The sequence below is a fragment of the Artibeus jamaicensis genome, unplaced genomic scaffold, assembly GCF_021234435.1.
Source record: "Artibeus jamaicensis isolate MK-2021 breed Jamaican fruit bat unplaced genomic scaffold, CSHL_Jam_final contig_1998, whole genome shotgun sequence".
NCBI lineage: Eukaryota > Metazoa > Chordata > Mammalia > Chiroptera > Phyllostomidae > Artibeus > Artibeus jamaicensis.
In genome coordinates, this window is record NW_026521407.1 from 15,623,705 (window position 1) to 15,645,621 (window position 21,917).

General features: G+C 46.5%; 1 protein-coding gene and 1 pseudogene across 9 annotated transcripts in view; both read right to left on the reverse strand.

The window, feature by feature from the left end:
- Positions 1-9,576, reverse strand: part of PECAM1 (platelet and endothelial cell adhesion molecule 1) — a 73,552-nt gene extending 63,976 nt beyond the window's left edge. For 4 of the 9 annotated variants that reach the window (XM_053655348.1, XM_053655365.1, XM_053655361.1 and 1 more), the window contains exons 1-4: positions 9,337-9,575; positions 4,327-4,483; positions 3,504-3,638; positions 2,565-2,642 (exon numbers count right to left, since the gene is read on the reverse strand). The gene's annotated coding sequence lies outside the window, so the exon portion shown is untranslated. Of the gene's footprint in view, positions 1-2,564; positions 2,643-3,503; positions 3,639-4,326; positions 4,484-9,336 lie in introns of all 9 variants that reach the window. The other 5 variants (XM_053655354.1, XM_053655343.1, XM_053655358.1 and 2 more) reach the window with 3 other exon arrangements.
- Positions 4,508-6,058, reverse strand: LOC119036280 (POU domain, class 5, transcription factor 1-like; annotated as a pseudogene).
- Positions 9,577-21,917: the final 12,341 nt, after the last annotated feature.

Below are 21,917 nucleotides of genomic sequence, written 5' to 3' on the forward strand. Positions count from 1 at the left end.
CATACATTGATATTGCTCTCCCTCTCTCCTTCCCTTCCCCTCTAAAGATAAATAAATAGAATCTTAAAAAAAAAAGACAATATTAGGTGTTGGTGAGGATGTGGAGAACCTGGAACCGTCACACACTGCTGGTGGACATGTAACATGATACGGTTACTTTGGAAAACAGTCTGGTATTTTTTCAAAAAGGTTAAAAGTGTAATAGAATCACCATATGACCCCACAGCAATTCCATTTTTAGGTATATATCCAAAAGCAATGAAAACATGTCTACACAAATGTTCAATGCAGAATTGTGAATAATAGCCAAAAAGTAGAAACGACTCAAATGTCTATTAGCTGATGAAGAGGTAAACACAGTGTGTTATGTCCACACCATAGGATATTACTTGACAACCAAATGAATGAAGTACGGCGCATGCTCCCACGTGGTGATCCTGGGAAGCATGGCAGTAACTGAAAGAAGCCACACACAAAGGACCACATATTACCTCATCTCATCTACATGAAATGCCCACAATAAGCAAATCCATAGAGATGGAAAGCAGATTAGCATTTCCTAGAAGAGAAATGGGAAGTGACTGCTGTGGGTGTGGTTTTTTTAAGGGTAAGTAGAGTGTTCTAAAGTTGAGTGTGGTGATGGCTGCACAACTCTGAATACACTAAAAAGGGAATTGTACACTTTAAATAGATGAATGGTATGGCATGTGAAAGACATCTCAATAAAGTTGTTAATTTAAAAACCCTAGGAGGCAGGTATCTCCGTTTCTTGTGGCTGCTCTGACAAATTCCCACAAATTTAGTGGCTTAACACAGCAGAAACGTATCTCTCACCGTTCTGGAAGGCAGAAATACAGAAGCAGTGTCTTGGACCACGGTCAAAGTGTCAGCAGGGCCACACTCCCTGGTAGTGTCTCTAAGGGAGAATGTGTTCCTTGCATCTTCCAGCTTGTGGTGGCTGCTGATGCACCTTGGCTCGTGGCCACATCACTGTGCTGTTCAAGGCTGGCACCTTCAGATCTCTCTCTGCTTCATTTTCTTACCACCTTCTCCTGTGTGTCAAATCAGGCTCTGCCTTTCTTTTTTAAGGATACTTGTTATTACGTTTAGGGCCCACCCAGATAGTCCAGGATAACTGCCCCTGTTCAAGATCCTTAATTTAATTAAATATTCAAAGACCTTTTTTTCCAAATAAGGTAAAAACCACAGGTTTCAGGGATAGAACCTGGTTATCTTTGGGGGCCACTAGCAGCCCACCACAGAGAGTGGCATGATCCCTGTTAGAGATGAGGAAACAGAGCCAGAAAATGAAGTATCAGGAAGTTTCAGAGTCATACCTTCCTGCCTGCGCCTCTCTGACTTGCTCTGAAGCCTCCGGTAACTGGACTTTTATGGCACCTTCCTGGGCAGAAGACTCAGCTCCAACCCTTGCTCCAGGCCAGGCCAGTTAGTGTCCTCCAGGAGGCCCCATAGGAATGAGAAACATCAAGGATACCCCAGGCACAGGGAGGCGGACTCTGACTCCTAGCAGACACCATGCTAAGCACCGGGACCGACAAAGGCCTGGCTGTGCCCTCAGGAATTTGAAAGGGACCTATCAACAGATTATCCAACACAGAGTGAAGCCAGCTGAGAGAAGCTCCTCCTGGCAGTTAAGGAATGAGAGGGGGCCCTCCCCAAGTGTTGCCCTCTAGCTTTCCCCTCAGTCTAAGGTGGATAAGGAGATCCACTTCCAGGGCAGAGCCTTTACCCTTGTCCTGGACAATTGATTGTATCTTCTGATTTCTCCCTCCCAGCTGAGAAATCACCCACTGATCTTATCAGAAGATCACCAGAGTTCTCATCCAAGTCATTAATAAAAATATTCAATAGGAGAAATAAAGATGGAGACGGATGGCACTCTACAAGGGGCTTCCCTCAATCTGAGCTCCATCAAAATTCCTTTGATATAAATGTTCGGCAAACTACAAACCCACCTCCTCCACTGTCACCCCACCCCCCTCCATGAGGGTACAGCTCAGAAACACCGGCAAACCATGCACCCATCAGATAATGGCTACTCTTGATACTGTTGTAGCAGCAATAATGATAATAACAATAATAATCAATAGAATATTTTTTGTTCTTGCTTGCCCTTTTCTGTCCTTCCTCTCCAAGATGAAGTACACTTTACTAAAATAAGAGGAAACCCTAACTAGTTTATCAGGAGTTCCTGGAGCAATTACCCTGCCAGAAACAACTCCTCGGGAACCACCACCATGGGTTTGAGGGGTGGGAGGAGGGAATGCTTGCTGTTAATCTAAAGATCAACACAATGAATTCTAGATACAAAGAGCAACTTTGGTCTAAAGTACAGGATGTTTCCAGCTTATCATCGGGTTTTGATTCAGAAGTCTGTTTTGAAGCTAGCTGTTAAACAAACGCTAAGCGTGCTCAGTGGCCACCTGGGGAACCCTGATGAGGTTCTCCGGCTGCCCCGCCTCGACCCGTACTGGCAACACGACAGATTCACGGTGAGCTGTCTGAGCCAAGTCTCCTCGGTGTTCCAGCTCTGAACCCCTTACCTGGGCAGTTTCTCTTCCCTGCCGGCACACTCAGCAGCTGCGCATGTGCTGGGAATCGCTTCAGTTCAGTGTCTGCAACTTAAAAGCATTTTCAATAGAGCCTCACTCCCTTTTCCACGGGATTTACCCATGGAATAGTGTCCCCACCCCAGCAGTGCCTGAAAACTCCCACCTCCAAGAGTCTTGGAGCCTCACCTGGTGGCCCAGGAAAAGGTAGCAGCCATTAATCCAACTGGTTTCCTTCATCCTACAGCTTTGAGTGTTAGGTATCCATCCTCCCCCTGATATTTTACCATTAGGGACTGAGGGAGAGTATCGGAAAACACAGAAAGTAAGAGATGGGAATGTAGGCTGACAGCTGCTGTCCGAAGCACCCCTCTGGGGTTTGCCCACCTCTGCACATAGGCTTTGGAAATTTACAAGAGAAAACTATTTTAAACTACTTAAAACATTCCCCATCAGAGTGGTTCTCAGTCCAGTGTGTGACTAGCTTTGTCTCTGCCCAACTGGCTTTCACGGGGCCATCAGATAGATATGTTGTGATCTTTCTTATCATGATCAGCCATCACCCAAATTAGAAAAGGAAATCGGGCAGGAAGTGCTGCGGGAGGAAGCAGAGGGCACTTTCTCCTCTGCTCTCAGCCCGCGATCCCCTATTTTCTTGCTTTGAAAGGAAACAGTGTCTCCTGCTTAAGAGGCTTCTCCCTTTAGCTTTTTGGGCCACGTTGGTGCTGTTCCTGGGCTGGGCTTCCAAGTGACGAAGTTGTTGGGGACAACTATGTCCCCTCTAGTCCCTAGCCTGAAACCCAGATAATGTCCTGAGCTAGGAAAAAAAAAGGGCCGGGTGGGGGGGGTATGCTGGCTGATGTGGCTCAGTTGGTTGGAGTGTCATCCCAATACGCCAAGGTTGCAGGTTCAATTCCCAGTCAGGGCACATACCTGGGTTGTGGGTTCGTTCCCTGATTCAGGCATGGCTGTGTGTGACCCACAGTCCAGACACGTATGATCCGTGGTCCGGTAGCAGACTCGATGCTTCTTTCTTGCATTGATGTTTCTCTCTTCCTTCCCCTTTCTCTAAAACCAATGACGACAACATCTTTAGGTGAGGGTTCAAAAAAGGAGGGGCGGATTGGAACAGGGAATTCCAAAATCACAGATCACAGGGGCCTTGATCTTCATTCCCCACAAAACTCAAAACTCCCGCAGATTATTTATTAGGTATGTAAAAATTTTATCTTGTTTCTAAGCATCCCATAATATTTTTTCCTGGTGAGTCACAGCTCACACTGCATCAAAACTTCAATCAAGTCTTATGATGAAAAAAAATTATAGAGGAGGCCCAGACTATGGTGGGAGTTTAGAGAATGGGGAGTCTGGGCCAGGCCTGAGAAGGGCTGACTGAGGGTCACACTCAGGAGGGATCAGGGAAGGTATTAAGGACTAGATGAAGCCTTGGTTGTGAAGCGGGGGGACAAGGAGGGGGCTGCTCAGTGAGGAACTGGGAAGGCGCCTAGTGGCCAATAGATGGTACAGATCAGAGCAGAACTCTTACAGGTGCTGGCCCAGGACTCCTGCAGTTACCAAGCCGGAAATCGGCAAGGAGCTTTTAACAATGAATCGGGACACGTTAACCTGGTTTTAATTGTTGCCAGGGTTACTAGACTGTTAAAACAGTAAAATACTGCAGATACAGGCTTTCTGGATTTCAGAAAGACATCTGACCAAGTCTGGCCTGTGGTCTTCATGGAGAACTATGTGGTACCTGCTATTTCTGGGACAATGACGTCAAAGGAGTTTTGATCGTGGTCACTTCAAAGGAACTCTCTTGTGGACTGCCACACGGCTGTCTCCTTCCAGCTCTTGGTCAACATTTTTTTTCTTTTTCCTTCTTTGTGTATGTGTGCGTATGTCCCAGGTTTCTTTAATTAAGATCAAAGTGATAAGTGACGTGGAGATTAAACTCAAGAGCATCCCTGAACTTCTCCTTCCCTCCAGCTGATTCCGCACACTCCCCACCCCAACACAGCTGAGCTCCCAGCTCCGTAGTGAAGGGAGAACTGAGTCCCAAAGCCCTGGAACAACTCTCAGGGTTCTTCCCCTCCATCTCCCGTTTTCTGGGGAGGGCAGGCCCCTCACTTTGAATGTATGGGAAAGCCCAGAGTAGTGACAGACCCAAAGGGAAAGGCTTCCCCCACAGGGAAAGGGACCAGGAGCACCTCATAGTGGAGTGAGGGCCCGCATAGCCTGAGATACCTAAATGGGGCCTTGGTGTCAGAGGAAAAGATGCCAATCCCCCTTCCCCCAGAAAGAAAGCCCAGAGGCCTCAAAATCCTCTCACTGAGAATAGTCACTACTTGATCTTTTGTTCTCCTGGTGCCAGTTGCAGAAACACACTGGGTCCACACGTCTGTCTCCAGCCTGGGCTGCAGGGCGACGTGGTCGATCTGCCGCAGGAACACGTTCTGCATGTGGTCCCTCACTCGGTTCTCCATACTCCTTTGTGTCCCAGGCTTCACATTGCTTTCTCTTTGGGGCCTGCACAGAGGTCTCTGCCTTGCGTGCGTTCTTGTGGTCATCAGCTTCCTCTGCCTACTTCTGCAGCAGGGGCTGCAGCCTACACATGGTCTTCAAAACGACTTCAACAGGGCAGATGGTCGTTGGGCTGAATATCTTCTCAAAAAGAACTCCCAGGGGGAGCCCAGCATCAGCCTGGGGCTACCCCAGGGTGATCCTCTTCTGCTTCGGGACCCTGGCAAACTGCTTGAGGTCTTTCTGCAGAGCTTCCATGTCCTCACTCGCCTCTTTCTGGGGTTTGGCTCCAGCTTCTCCTTGTCCAGCTTCATGGCCACAGGCAGGGCAGCACTGGGCTGGGGGAACCCTCAGAGTTGCTCTCCACCCCAGCTCCTGCTTTGCCCTGGAGCTGGGGCAGGGTGGTTCACCAGGCCTCCTTGGGGAAGTAGCCGCACTCTAGCCAGACGTTCCATAGTAGGGCATCTACATTCTACCCCTCCACCCTCACCCCAGAAGGACTCATACGGCTGGGGGCACAGAGCGATCCCCCACACCTCACCCCATGCTAAGCCCTGCACATTCCCCAGCCGCCAGGAGGGCCCTGGAAGCTCAGCCAGGTCTCAGGGTCAACCCAGGTCCTCCTGGTGAGGACGAGAAGGCAAAGTCAGAAGACAGGTGACCCACCACAGAAAGACGGTACCCCAAGCTGGGGGCCTAGTGACAGCAGGGCTCTCCAAAGCACTGCTCAACACCTCTCTCCCTCGGCAACCCACCCATTCCCTGTCAATGTTTTTAGGAATGGCTTACACAAGAACTCCTAAAAACACGCTGGTTGAATCTCTAATGACACTGCCCTGAGAGGGACAGGGAAGAGGCCAAGCGACAGAATCAGTAGTCCAAAGGATGTCACCAGAAGGAAGAAATGGGCCAAACGGGCCAAATGGTGACATATAACAGAAAGTTAAGTTCCCAAACTTAACCCCTCAAAGCTGACCTTAAAATATAGGATAAGGGAGATCCTATATTGGATCTCAGTATGGGAATGGCAGGAGTCTGAAATGGGCGTGGTCGACATCAAAGTTCCCAGTGTTAATGGAAACAAAGAGTTCAGAAGAGGGGAGAAGACAGTGCCACCCGTGTGCTGACGTACATGCTTAGTTCTGGAGGCAGAGAGGGTGTGACTCCCCGAAGCGTGTGGACCAGTGATGAAATGCTGAGGCAGGGGCCTTCCAACTGCATCCTAAGAGGAGTGTTTGAAGGAAGTGCGACTGTTAGGATTTGGGGGAATATCCGGTCATTATCTTCAAACAGTTACATTGTTTTTATACGAAAGAGGAATTGGACATTTCCCCCTTACTCTTGGGTAGAAATGATAGAGACACATATTGCAGTTAGAACTCTGCAACACAGCAGGTGAGGAACGGTTCTGTGAGGTTCGTTAAGGGCCGCGGAGAGAGGGAGGTGACTCCAGAGGAAACATCTGCCAGCTCCCAGAGGCCCCAGCAGCCACACAGGCCACACCCTCTCGGTCCAGGAGAAAACTTTGTCTTCATCATTCAGATGAACAGTCTCTTCATCTTACCAGTGAAGCTACTAAGGAGGTGAATATTAGTCAAAACCAATGGCGTTGAGTCAGAGAAGCGTTCCTACTGACTGTCGCAAAAGGAAGACAGTTGCTGGCGGCCGTCGCAGAGATGGTGAAGTGGCCTCTGCTGCTTGTGGGCTGGAGTCACAGCCCTGGCTTGATGCAAAGAAGGGCTACGAAGTTGTTCGTGGAGCTCGTGAATGACCAACCAGATGGCATGAAAATGCACCCGTGTCCCCTTTGTGGAAAGCCAGGTAGATCCAGCAGACCCCACTGGACAGTCAGCATGGCAGGGAACAGAAAAACCCAGAAGGAAAACAAACGGCAGCCTGAGTGCTCACCGTGTTCATCCCCAGGGTCTAAGGGCAGAAGAATGACAAAAGCCATGGATGAGACACACAGATCCGAGGGAAAAAGAGGCCATCTGGGAGTGAGGGTGACAGAGTGAGGCTGACTTTGGGAGGGACAGCAGGGGCTTGATTTTGAGGGACACACGAGGTACAGGAGATCTGCAGGGAGCCTTCCTCTGGGAAGTGTGATATAACGCTCCCCGCGCAGCCCCCTCCAATCACGGAGCCCTCAGCATTTCCCGTGAATTGGCGCATTGGACCCTGTGCACCACATGCTAGCGTCATCCGTGCTGCATGGGGGAGAAACAAGCCCCTCAGAGAGGTTAGGGCACTTGACCAAGTTTAAGTGGTAAAGTCTGTTGGAACCCTGGCTGCCTGACTCCAGAGCTGAGCCCCGAAGTTTTGGCACAGTGCCCCTCGGAGAAAACCATTTTTGAATGCTCCACGATAGGAAAATCTTTAGCTTAGAACAAAGACTAAAGGGTTCAACTTCTAAAGACAGTTGGAATACACAGAGTAGAAAGTATTTATTTGCCAAGGTTATTTTAGGATATAACCCTTCAGTTTGTTCTATACAACTGTCTTAATGTTTCCTGTTGGTTTTTTTTTTTTACAGCTACATCACCTGACTAAACAAAATTAAAATAAACAAATACGTCCAAATAAAAAAAGGCAGACAGGCTGAGGTGGAAGAACGCGCACCGGAAACGGTGCTCCTGGACAGCCGTGCGATTCGTGTGATCCAGGACCAAGCCAGGAACCCGCATAAACATTTCTAACATTGAGGATGTGAGAACACAGGGAGGTCTCCAGAGGGACCCGTCACAAACCTCAAGGACCTGCTTTAATTAGAGCTGTTTAAAAAATGAACCAATTCCCCAGAGAAATTTAAAAAACCATACATTCGCACGAAAAATTGGACCTGAATGTTTGAATGTTGACGACAGCTTGAGCTGTAACTCCAGCTTTCCTGAAAAGCTGGAATCCGCCCCGCTGTCCCTCCGCAGGCGAGTGGCTCCACGGCACAGCCGTGCTGCGGCCGGCGCCTCAGCATCAAAGAGGAATGAACAACAGATGCGTGCGACACCTTGGATGAAACTCCTGGGGAACGTGCTGAGCAAAAAAAAAAAAAAAAAAAAAAGCCAACCCCCCCAAACATGGTTCTATTTACATAACATTTTGAAATAACAAAATTGTAGACATGGAGGGCAGGTTAGCAGTTTCCGGAGGCTGGGGATGAGGACAGAAAAGGAAGTGGATACGGCTATAAAAAGACAGAGGAGGGACGCCTGTGGTGCTGCACCTGTGCTTTGACGGGCCCTGGAGACACGAACCCGTGCAGGTGGTGGGTCTGTACAGAACCTGACAGGCAGACGCAACGAGTGCAGGTAAAACTGGGGCGATGGAGTAAGGCCCGTGGGCTGTATCCATGCCAATGTCCTGGTATATACTGCATTGTAGTTTCACCAAGTGTTACCACTGGGAGAAACTGGACAAGCGTACAAGGGATCTCTCTACATTTTTTACTATGAATCCATGTGACTCTACTATAATCTCAGTCGAAGTCTCCACTTTTATAAAACGGACCAGATAGTTCCCTGTCCCTGAAGGAGTCAAGCTCCGGTCAGCTGCTCCCCCACCCACGTGTTGCTGGGGGATTACTGCATTAGGCAGCCCGTGCAGCTTTTTGACCTCCCAGTTCTCTGAGCTTTCAAGGGGAGTGGGAGCCTTCGGGAGGTGAGGAGGTAGCTGAGCAAGCCATGAAATCCTCCCTTCCTGCTGGTCCCATAAGTGCACAGCCTCAGGGAGAACTGGAGTTTCCCCCTAATGAGGCTCATCCTCCCGTACCAAGCGGAAGAGGCGAGTGGAGCTGCCCTGAGGGCACTTGGCTGGACCACCTCAGTCACCACTGGCTCCTCCCTAAGGCTGAGGGGTGGGGGGCACGAGGGGGTCCAGACAAAAACAAAACGTGAATTTCCACTCCGCGACTGAGAACCTGGAAGAATCCCAGTGTGACGAGGAGCGAGCATGCTCCAAATGAAGGGACATTCTAGATGGAAAGCAAACAGGGACGCGCCAAGACCTAAGAGAGACATAGGAATGATCTCGGATGGTCAAGGAGGTAAAGAGGGACTTTTGAACATTGCTCTAGAGATGCCCTGGAATACCCCAGCTCCTAAACAGAACAATTCCCTCCCACGTAGTTTCACGACCAGTTGCACCAGAAAAGTATTCTTAAATGGACCTCTGCAACAGTGAAATGGGTAAATGTGAGGTGCCCCTTAGTCCCCTCTTCCCCCACCCCCCATCCCTTAGGCCAACTTACAGAGAAGGTACCTGAGGTTGACTGTGACTTGCCTGGTCACCCAGTGAGGGGCCTGGGAGCGTCCTTCATTGTCTCTGGGATCCCCACTGACCACTTGCCCTGCGTCCTCACATCCAGGACCTCACGTAGTACACGTGATGTCAGGCCCTGGGTGCTCTGATGCAGGACCAAGTTCCTTAAGGAGGAGCTTGAGCTCTGGGTGAATGCCAGCAGCATCAGCTGTCCCCGGGCCTCCAGCTGACAGCACCTGAAACTCCTATGAAGGCGGAAGTGACTGATGATGACGCAGGTGTGCAGGGTACCCTGAATACCAATCCCGCTGCAAGTGGCATCTCAACTCCATCTGCACCTCCCCTCTCCTCCTGTATCCATCCACACAGGCCCTCCATCTGCAAGCCTTACTCTCCAAGAGGAGATTTCTCCTGGGGTCTCCACAGGCGGGTGGGTACAGGCATCGTGGAAGGGGGCTCTGCCTGCATGGAAGGCTTTCCCACACAAAGGGACTAAGTTTTCTGCCTCCTAACACAACATTACCTGCGACAGCCTGCAAATCCATTTTTTAAACGTGGCTAGGAGAGCGGAGGGAAAGGGAAAAGCAGGGCCCCAGTTCAGCCATTGTTCTCACACCAGCATTGTTCTCGGATCTCACTGCTTATCCAGAAGACTCCCATGACCCCCAGGGACTGAGATTGTTTTTCCCAAGCTCGAGCTCTTCAGGTGTGAGCTGCCATTCTAGGACAACGGCGGTGGCTGTAGCATTTCTTCAACAGGAAAAAGGAAGGAACTTCTGATCTGCGCAGCAATGGCATCAACAATGTTCGCCCCCAACCATGGAGCAGCAAAAAGGAAGAAAGCTCGGTTCCCATAGTGGTCAACCACCAGGAAGCCAGCAAGGGGCGCCAGCAAGAAGACTTTGCCCTCCTCTGGTCCTCTGCAAACACGTACCTAAGCCCAGGGCTGGTTAGACACCTGGCACCTCTCCAGAACCACAGGTACAGGAAGAAGACGCCTGCACCAGATGGAAACAAACCAACATCGAAAATCCCCTGCCACCAAGAGCGGAAGGCAAGAGGTTTTGGTCCCTCTTAAAGGCACACATCAGGCACAGGTGTCACACGTGGGCAGCCGTGTGCTGACTTTAATGCTCTTTAGTGTATGCCACCTACATGATTCCGTTTCACTAACCTGCATTACGCCCTCCACCACACTGTGTTCTATTGCAAGCCCCAGAGCACGAGTCTCTTGTCAGCTCCTCTATGACAGAAGAACAGACCTAGTATGGGGGAGGGGTGGGTCAGAAACAGTTCACCAAGCTGAGACGTTGCCACAAGCCACTCCTGAAGGTCATCAGGGCTTTCATCTGAGACTCTGCCTTGACAAAATCAGACTTTTATCCCCTAAGGAAAATTCCAGGATTTAAAAAAAAAATGCTCTGAAATGTCATTTGTTCCAAGCATTGTTGGTCACTCTTCATCTGCCATTCTCTTATGTCTTGCCTTTTCATACACTGTTCCCTCTGCTTGGAATGCTGTTCCCTGATTCTTTGATCAGCTAACTCCCCAATAGAGATACCTGGCCTCTCCTTCCCAGGGGCCCAGACACCTTGCTTTCCTGGCTTCCACTGAACTTACCACACCACAGTGTCAGGCAGCACAGAGTAGTGGTGAAAAAAGGCTCTTTAGGCTCAGACTAGCTGTGTGACCTTAGGGGACTGACTTAACCTCTCTGGGCCTCTACTTTCTCATAGGCAAGATGGGGAGAGTGATAGTATCTGCCTTGTGTCATTTGTGAGGATTAGATGTTAACACACATAAAGCACTTAAAAAAACGCTAGCACATGCTTAGTAGTCAGTAAACATTAGCTGCCAAAGAATTAATTTTCTTAAAGCAGGGGCTTTCATGCGTATCCTCAGATCGATGCTCCAGCCCTCAGTGACTGGTCAGCAGTATGTGTCAAATAAATTCTGAATTGATGGACAGCTGTTTTCAAGCTACCATTTATGCAACAGACACAGCGCTAGGCACCTTGACACTTAACTCAATGAAATATTTAGTTATATCACTCCAAAACTGGGCCCAGGTGACCAAAGACCAGCACTTTGCCAGTGTGGCACTCAGCGTCCTTGAATAGTCCCTTCTGATCTCCGGAGAGCCCCTCCCAAGCTTCTGCCCACCCTAGCTGGGCCTGGAGAGGGTCTCCGCTCTCAGTGGCAGCCCAAGAGGCTCTCAGCCTTCCCACGGCAGGGTTCCCCACGTGGTCTAAAGACACCAAGGTATGCCGACATTCTGCACACCGCCAACCCAGAAGCCACTCAGACGATACCAGACTAGACACTCTCCCTTGGGCAGCCAGTCTCCTCTGTGTTTTTGCTTGAAAAAATGATGCCGAACTGTTCATGCAAATACTTTGATTTTAAACTAAGCAGCAGCTGGACCCCTCCACTTAAAAATACAGTCTTCCTGAACTCTACAGAGACAGAGTGCGGACCCAGGGTTGCCTGGGACTTGAGGAATCGACGGTTGACTGCAAATGGGCAAGAGGGATCTTTCAGGGGGATGGAAATGTTCTACAATCACACGGTGGTCATTGCACAACTCTATGTTTTTATAAAATATGGAATTTTCAAGTTTAGCAAGTAAATACAGAACACTCACTAAATCTGAGTTTCAGATAACAAATATTGAGTTGGCCAAAAAGTCCTCATTTTTCTGTAAAAGACACATTTTTCATTTTTACCAATAACTATTGATTTGGATGTTTTGAGTGTGTCAGCTATCTCCCGCTATTGGCTTCTAGAGGGTAGAGGCCAGGGGGGCTGCTAAACATCTGCCAATGCCTAAGAGAGCCCCTCAGCAAAGAATTAGTTGGCCAAAATGTCAGTAGCATCAAGAAACTTTGCAAACCACTTTTGACACATTCAATCAGTCCTAGCACCTTCTCCATATACCAGACAAATCTCTTTTTTTTGCACTTCTGTTGTGTTTTTACCTTTCTTGAAATAATAAAGCAGAACACACTGAAAATGTTGCATATTTTCTTCCCATCTTAAAGATTAAAATGGCCACACAAAAATTCATCAATTTTTATTAAGTTTTTTTAAATGCATGCTGATATGACAGCTGTCACAATACAACCAAACAGAATTGTTTTGAATGAAGTTAAAGACAACTAAGTACTACTACAGTCATCATACAGAAAAAAAACGTAACGGATTTTTTTTGGACAACCCAATATTTTCAGTGTAATTCTGTCTTAGATATTGCGTGGGACATACTTATACTAAAAAAGAGGATTGTTGTTTATCTGAAATTCAAATTTAACTGGGCAATTCTAACTAAAAGTCATTGACGGGCACACTTAACAATGGGCGATTTTTATGGTATGTAAGTTATATTTCCATGTTAAATTTAGCACAGTGCTTACGATAGTTTTGTTGATCAACCATGGCATTTCCTCCTGCGTACCCTCCCCACTCCCTCCCCACTCTCCCTCCTGGCAAAACACATCTATAAAAACCACCCCGCCAGCCCAGGAACCCGTAGAACTCATCAGTGTAGGAAATCCAGTCACCTTAGCTTTGTTTTCCAAGGTCAGGAACACAACCTCTGATGGCCGGGCACTCCAAACCCTAAAATGACTCCACCCCACCCCCTCACTAATTGTTGCCAGCAGTGCCACTCTCGCCAGGTTGGCAGACACCAAATGCCATGCACAGACTGGAGAGGGGCTACAAAAATGATTGTGTCACTTCCACGCTCATAAGTACATACTATCTTAGGAATTGCCAGCCCAGTCAGTACACACCCACCCACCAATTTACACGCTAATAGCATTAAAACCAGAGAAAAATTGCTCACTCTCTCTCTGCTACGAGAAAGTTTTTCACCTCCTCCAAGAAAATGAACTTTTCTATATCCGTGGAGTTTGCCCAGAATTGCATTTTGCAATCAAGAGGAGAATGTTAGAATAGCTGCACTTGTCCACAGCGAATGCAGTTGGGTCTCTAACAACAGAGGTTTGAACTGCAAGGGTCCACTGATATGCAAATTTTTTTCCAAAATATACACTTAGCCCTTTGTATCCCTGGGTTTTGCATTCAGCAGATTCAACCAACTGCAGGACAAAAACAGTATTTTTGCATTCTCAGCCCCAGATTCCCAACAGTGCATGAAAAATGCAATTTTCGATCCATGGTTGGTTGAGTCCCTGGATGCAAAGTGCTGACTGCAGAGTCAAAAGTTGTAGGTGGATTTCCTACTGAGCAGGGAGGGGGCAGTGCCCCTCATTCCCGAGTGGTTCCCAGGTAAACTGGACATACAAAGCCATGTGCTAGTGGGCCTGGCTCTAAGCAATCCAGGTACCAAATTCTGACCAACTGTTGAAATTATGATGATCTGTTCTTTAAATTCACCACCTGAATGAAAGGGGCTCATCAGCATCCTGCTCTGTGCTCTTCCCTGCAGCGGTGCCACTTCCACTCCGGAGGACTCACAAAAACTGCCCCCAGACCGTGGGTGCTGCAGGGACAGTTTGTGAACCTATAAACCGAAGAATCCTGCTACTCAGCTCGCCAACTCTATAAGCGGGGCAATTTGGGCATTTCAAGCAAGGAAGAGAAGCACCCCTGAGCAGTCTCACCATCAGCTCAAAGACAAACTGAGACCAACGGTGCCTACTTAGGACCTCTCAGGGTCAGCGAAAGATCCCAGGTGGCTGCCTATGGATGAGGAGGCTCATGTTGCATAACATGCCAATAATATTAACTAGTGTTTATTGCAGAGCACTGTGTGATTTATGCGCACTGCAGCTCAGCCCCATGAGGCCCTTAAAGCTACAGGAACTCACCCACGGCACTATAGACCCCAAGGGCCTTGCTCTTACTACTGAGTTCAAGTTTCCCCCACTTCTGGCTGAAGTTATAAGGGCCTAGCTAGGTAGTCCCTTTGTCTGTTAGGAACTTTAATTAATCAAATATATACGTTTACAATAGAAGAATCATTAACTACTTAGTAAGTGCCATTTTGGATAGAAAGTCTTCCCGGTAATGAAATGTATGATATAAAAATAAAGGAGGTGATGGTGGAAAGGTAGGAATCCCCACCTACTCAAAGGCATAAAAATTTCTGCAGTAACAGACAGCATTTTACACTTCTGATAGTCAGGATGTCAGCGGTGATTTTTCACAGGGCTGAGAGAAAGTCGCTTGTTCCCAGGTGCCCATCTTTACGTGCATTTAACAGTATTTTTATCTAACAATGAAATTCTTTCAATAAAGACTTCATTTACCCTCATTGACTTAAAATAGTGTATTTCTGAAAGGGGCTTTAACTTTTTTGTCAAGTGGCTTAAAAGGAAAATGTGAAAATAAAAAATCATAGGCAGAAACAACGGGCTGGTCGGTTTTTCCCCAGGCCTATTTGAAACTACAGAAATTTGACAACAGCGCCATCTAAGGGAAGATTAGAAAGTTAAACAATAAAAAATCATTTCTTCTCTCAAATTTTTTTTATCAGCAACAGCTTCTCCTAAACACCTCTTTATCTGCTTTGAACACTCCCATTGTTTCCTTCACTTTAGGTTATTGCTTATAGCAGAAACATACCACTGATATAAAAAAGTATATAAAATACATAGTATAAAAATAGTATATAAAAAAATTTTAAAAGCCCTGGCTGGTGTGGCTCAGCGAATTGAGCACCAGCCTGCAAATCAAAGGGTCATCAGTTCAGTCCCCAGTCCGAGCACATGCTTGGGTTGCAGGCCAGTCAGGGTTGCATGAGAGGCAACCATACACTGATGTTTCTCTCCCTCTCTTTCTCCTTCCCGTTCCCTCTCTCTAAAAGTAAATAAATTAAATCTTTTTTAAAATTTTAAAATAAAACTTCCCCATTTCTTCCTCCATGCATAGTACTCTATGAATATGCAAATAAATTAATGAACAAATATATAACCATCAATATGTATATATATGTATATATTCTATTATAAATAAATGGGCTATATGTTATGTTTTCTCCAATGTAATTTTTGGCCATCATGAATACATTTCCATTTAAATACATAGAGAACTACCTCATTTGTTTAATGGCTCCAAAATATCTCATCATGTACAGAATTTCTTTTCAGGATAATAAATATGTTCTAAAATTAGATTGTGTTGATGCTTACGCAGCTTTGTGAATATACTAAAAAACCACTGTACACTTTAAATTTTATGGCATGTGAATTATATTTCAATAAAGCTATTTAACAAAAGAACAGATGTCAAAACTGTCCTGTTAAAAGGAACTCTTATAATTTAAATAACCAGGTTCCAATCAATGGACACACCAATTAATAGGTGTTTGCAGTTTTTCATGATAACAAGCGAAACTGCCTGGATGCCCTGTGCCTGTCTTTGTAGCCTACAGATCCGGAGGGAAGATTCTACGTCTACATAACACAGCTCTGGGTGGAAATGCAGGAATTCTGATGTCAGCTGGTGTGGTAGAAGCCACTTCAAATTTCTTCCAAGGATATAGAGGTTGTAACATGTGCTAGAGTAAATTTTCTGTTGCAGATGGGCCTGTATTACCTCAGTGACCCACAGGTAGGGGAGGAGAGAGAGGTGGTTTAGACTTCTAAGGAGAGCCTGCCATAGCTGGGTGTGCCTAGGCATTCTGGCTGGTATCCCAGACCTTCCTCTACCAGCTGGAGACTTAGGTCTGTTCCTGAATGATTTTTCCATCTGTGAAACAGAACGACACACACCATTATGAGGATGGAGTGAGCTGGCCCCTCTGATGGGCTGACCACTGGCCAGAAGTTGCTCAGTAAGGGCTAGATTCTTCCCTTTTGCCCCTGAAAGGCTCTAGATGAGGGCAGAACAAACTCAGAGAGGCAGGAAAGACCCTGGTGAATCCATTCACATGGTGTAGTTCTTGAGTGGTCATCCCGACAGTTGGGAAGCCACCGGCCCAGTCCAGGCATGGACACCAAACCCACTATCCACAGCTGCAGGTGAAACAAATCCCAAGAAGAATCAGGAGAAGGAGGGTGAGGCCAGAGCTGGCCTGTGAACTGACCCCATCTTCCCAGAGTCCTCAGTAGCCCCTTCCCTGAGAGGGGGCAGGGGGTAAATTGACATCGCTCTGGGGCCCAGAGGTGGAACCTCTTCCTGGGGGGCAGCAGCCAGGCCACCTGAGATACAGGAGAACTGGAGATCAAGGGGAAATTACTGGAGCCCCTCAGTCCCAACCCCTAGGAGGAATCACAAGTCCACTTTCTTATTAGGACACCAGCATGACTTCATGCTAACTAATGCATCTTCAAAGACCTAATTTCCAAACAAGCTTGAATCCTAAGGATCCAGTGCATGTGAAGTCAGACAGGGCACTGTTCACCTGAGTACAGGATCTGTGGGAGTGGACAAGAAATGAGATGAACAGTGGCCTTCTGCTAGAGTGCCCAGATCAGCACTGCCCAGAATGTTCTTTTACAGTGCACAAGGAACAACACAAAATAAAGCCAGTGATTTCTACTTCCGGAATGAAAAACAGTTTGATCACTCTAACGGAAACATGAACAGCATGAGGTAGGGTTGTGAGTAAATGGGGCTCAGGAGTGGACACGTGAAAAGTTAAAAATGCTAATAAATTTTTAAATCAGGATGAATCATATTTTAGCAAAGCTCATTGCACTAATAAATTCTACAATCTCAGTGAACAAAATAATCAAAAGAATAACTTAAATTTGCTTTACACGTGTATTTGAGATAATAAAAAACCTCAAAATTTTCAAATCAAAATTATATCTATAAATCAGGGAAGAATACTCAGAAAACATTATCAGGATTTTTACCACAATCTAATGTATAGTTATAAAGTATTTTTAGACATGAAATTAATAGAATTTCAAAAAAGAATTAAAAAACATGGGTATATCACTGTGACCTAAATTAATGATCCTGCTTGTTACAAAATGTAATTATTCAAATAAAAAAAACAAATTTTGGAAAATTTATAAATTAAAGCAATAAAACTTTCATCAATTTTTTCTGAAACTTCAACTGTCTCCATAACATGTATTTTGAAATTTACTTAAATTATAAAATCCAAGACTTTGAAAATCGCTTGTTGGTTTTTGTTCACGTAAACCCTTTAAGAGGTGAAGGAACATCTGAAACGCTGTATCTAAACTTTATTGTTGGGCGTTTGAGAGATGGTTTCAACGATGTTCCGTGGAGGCCTTACTGGATTCTGTACACAGTGGAAGTACGAGAACAGGGTAGAGAGGAGCGCTGGGAAATCTGGAGGCGCAGCTGGGATTTCAGACGCTGTTTCTAGATCTAGACCCTGACGCTCGGTGGTGGGTGAGTGCTGCCCTCTTCCAGACTGCGTGGAGCAGCTCGGCATGCAGCGGGGCAGCTTGTCCAGGGACGCCCAGGAGGTTCTGTGCACATGCCCTCCCCAGACCCATGACCCATGACAGAATGATAGGAGGGTGGAAAACCCCGGCTCCCGTGCCCTAGCTGGTGTGGCCCAGTCGGTTGGAGCATCGTTCCAAAACGGAAAGGTTGTAGGTTCGATTCCCAGTCAGGGCACATACCTAGGCTGCTGGTTTGATCCCTTGGTCCAGGCGTGAAAGAGAGGCAACCAGCAGATGCTTCTCTCTTGAATCAATGTTTCTCTCTCCCTTCCTCTTGCCCTGTAATGGGGGAAAAAAAAAATCCTGGGTGAGGATAAAAAAAACAGTTCCCCTTGCCACAACTCACACCCACCACAACCTCCACCATGGGAGCAGGCAGCGGGCCAGCTCCAGCTGAACGGTTGTCTGTGCTCAGTTCCTTCCCTCTGCTCTCTCCTGCTTGCCAGTCCCCTCCCCTTCCCCCCAGTCACACCCATCTCAGGCTCTGTTGCTCAGGATCCTGTGCCCAGGTGTCCGACCCTCCATCTCCAGGGGATGTGGCTAAAGATGTGAATCATGTCAATCATTGAAAGCATTTTCCTGATAAACTTTCTATTTACCATCTTTTATCCTATTAGCATCAGAGAGAATTAAGTAGTGACGTATGTCAAGGCTCGGGACTGGAGACCAGGGACTCCAGACCAGGAAACCTAGAGGCTCTGGGACCTTCTGCGGAGCTTGTGATGCGGCAGCTGCAGAGTTGGACACTCTGAAGTCCTGCATGCTTATTTTAATGGAAATAGTAACATCTTTGGAAAATGAAACATTTTAGGGAGCTTTATCCTTCAGTAGCGATATTCTTACAGACTTGAATACTTTGAGTCACAAGAGAAGTTAGATGAATGAAAGCAAAGTGGAAGGCACTATGTCAAAACGAAGAAATATGGTGTGCTGCTGCACCAACACAAATAAGGGATCGATTCCAAGTGAAAAGCTATATTTCCAAATAAATTGTCATATGAAAATGCATTTGTTGCTTAAGGGCAGAAATGAAAATAAATGAATTTTAAAGTCATTTAAATTGATTAAATCCTGAGACTTTACCAAATGGTATCCTTCCGCAGGTTCTGTGGGAGGATAAATAAAACTAAGCTAGTGGATTTAATGATTTTTGTGATTTAGAAATATAAGATAATAGAAATATTGGATATAGAAAACTTTCAGACAATTATTAGAAGGACTGGGACATTTAAAAAATTTTATCATTGTTACTGTTCATCAGGAGTTGAGGATTTAACACCATGGCCAACAGCATGGACATGAAAAGAAATTTCAAAGGCCACCAATTTCAAGAAATTCACTGGAAAAGTTCAAGGCAGCTCCCCTGACAAATGATCCCAGACAGTGAGCCAAGCCATGTCTCCAAAGACCACACCAATCACTTACAAACATCAACAAAATTGTGGGAATTATGAAAATTATGAGAGTTGTAGAAATTAATGATTCAATTAACAATTTACAGGAAACTTTATATCACTTGTTAAGAGCTGGGCAATATAGCTTAGATTACTTAGAGACAAAGCAAGAGTGGTAATGGAATATATTTAAAATGTTTAGTCCATACACTGAGTTACATATTTATATTACTCTGCTGGTTGTTAAATATTTTCAGTAATACCTCTGCATGCCGCATTGAGATTTTGTAAGGATTAAATGAGATTGCCGGTGTAAAGGTCTTAGACAACAGAAAGGAATAAAGTTACTTTAGCTTTCGTATGACTATATTTATGGTTACCCATCTTATCAATACAGTGAATTACTGTGGACCACGACAATGTGGATCTGGCAAGATTTGGGCCCCAAGGAACACGCCAGGCCCACGGGTGAACTTGTCTTTCTCCATGTGAGCTGTCCCTTCTGCTGTGTTGCGTAACCTCTGACAAATCCTGTTCCTTTTCCAGCGGCCTCCCAGCAGTGTTTACTAACAGCTGTAAGCAGTGCGTCTTCTGGTTTCCTCTGCTTTATTTGCGTCTGCACTGTGGTCTGCAAGCTTCCTGCCCCAGCTGGAAGTTGCAGACACACAAATGCCCCAGACAAGTCAGCTGTTCCGGAAAGGCCCTCCCAGTCTTCCCAGGCACGAGGGCCGTCAGGGGCCAAGCCCACCCTCTCTCTGCCCAGGCAAGGATGGATGAGATGCTGGTGGGGAAAGTGTCAAAAACAAAACCCCCAACTCCCTTAGCAGGGTCATTCTGCCAGAGATCCAACTCGTGGGGTCCTTGTCCTTCCTCTTCTTTAGTGAAAGAAACTGTCATCAATATTGCAGCAGGAAAATCACTGTCGATCACCGTGCACCATTTTTTAAAATATTTTTTATTGATTATGCTGTTACAGTTGTTCTATTCCCCCTTTCATTCCCCTCTACCCTACACCCCCGTCCCCACCATTACCCCCCCTTTAGTTTATGACCATGTGTCTCAAGTTCTTTAGATTCTATATTTCCCATGCTATTCTTGCCCCCCCATCTATTTTCTATCTACTGTCTATGCTACTTATTTTCTGAACCTTCTCCCCCCTTCTCCTCCTCCCACTCCCCTGTTGCTAACCCTCCTTGAGATCTTCATTTCTATGTTTCCACTCCTGATCTAGCTGTCCTTTTAGTTTGCTTTTGTTTTAGGTGTAGTTGTTAATAACTGTGAGTTTGTTGTCCTTTCACTGTTCATGTTTCTTTAACTTCTTTTTCTTAGATAAGTCCCTTTAACATTTCATATAATAAGGGCTTGATGATGATGAGCTCCTTGAATTTGATCTTATCTGAGAAGCACTTTATCTGCCCTTCCATTCTAAATGAAAGTTTTGCTGGATAGAGCAATCTTGGTTGTAGGTCTTTGGATTTCATGACTTGGAATACCTCTTTCCAGCCCCTTCTTGCCTGTAAGGTCTCTTTTGAGAAATCAGCTGACAGTCTGATGGGGACTCCTTTGTAGGTGACTGTCCCCTTAGCTCTTGCTGCTTCTAGGATTCTCTCCTTCATTTTAATTTTGGCTAATGTAATTATGATGTGCCTTGGTGTGTTTCTTCTTGGGTCCAAGTTCTTTGGGACTCTCTGAGCTTCCTGGATTTCCTGGAAGTCTATTTCCTTTGCCAAATTGGGGAAATTCTCCTTTATTATTTGTTCAAATAAGTTTTCCACAGGTGGCTGTGCCTTTCCCCCTTCTGGTACCCCTATAATTCGGATGTTGGCATGTTTAAAGATGTCCTGAAGGTTCCTAAGACTCTCCTCATTTCTTTGAATTCTTGTTTCTTGACTCTTTTCTGTTTGGCCATTATTTGCTTTCTTCTGGTCCACTCCGTTGATTTGAGTCCCAGTTTCCTTTTCATTGCTATTGGTTTCCTGTGCAATTCCATTCATTTCAATTAGTTTCGCCTTCATATATTTGTCTAATTTGTGGCTATAATCAACCAGTTCTGTGAGGATCCTGATGACCAGTGTTTTAAACTGTGCGTCTGAGAGTTTTGCTATTTCTTCATCGCTTAGATTTATAGGTTCTGGGGCTTTGAGATCTTCTTGATCCATTTTTGGTCTGTTCTGGCCCTTTAAGTGTGAGGAAGGGAGCCTTGGACTCCCAGGTCTCTGGGTTGTGACGCTGTATGTGGGGGCGTGGTCAGAGCCGGGAAATGGCGGCACCCTCTGCTGTTTCGCACCACTGGGTAGGAGCAGAGCCTTAGGTGGTTCACCGGGGCGGGGCCACTCAGAGTCGCTGGGTTATGATGCTGTATGTGGAGGTGGGGTCAGAGCAGGGAAATGGCGGCGCCCTCCCTGCCACTTGCCGCGGGACCGGCTGGGTCCCGGTCCAACCGCCCACTCCCTCCCCCATCTATCCGTGCACAAATTCGCGACCACAGTCAACACGCAGCACCGCTCCCCCGCTGTCTCCCCCGCAGTTGCTCGCCTGGTCGCTCCCTCGGTCGCTCACTAGGTCCAACCCTGCGCCTGGATTCCGCGAGCCCGAGTCTGTCTGACTGAGCCTTCCTGTGCAACCCCGCTCTACCAGCTGCTGGTTTCGCCCCTTACCGGTCAGACTGAAGAATTTGTTGTTAATGGACTTCCGAAAAGTTCAATTTTCTGTGTTCTGGCTGTGTTTTCTGTTGCTAATATTTAGTCGTCTCCAAACTTGGTTGTGTGAGAAGGCACGGA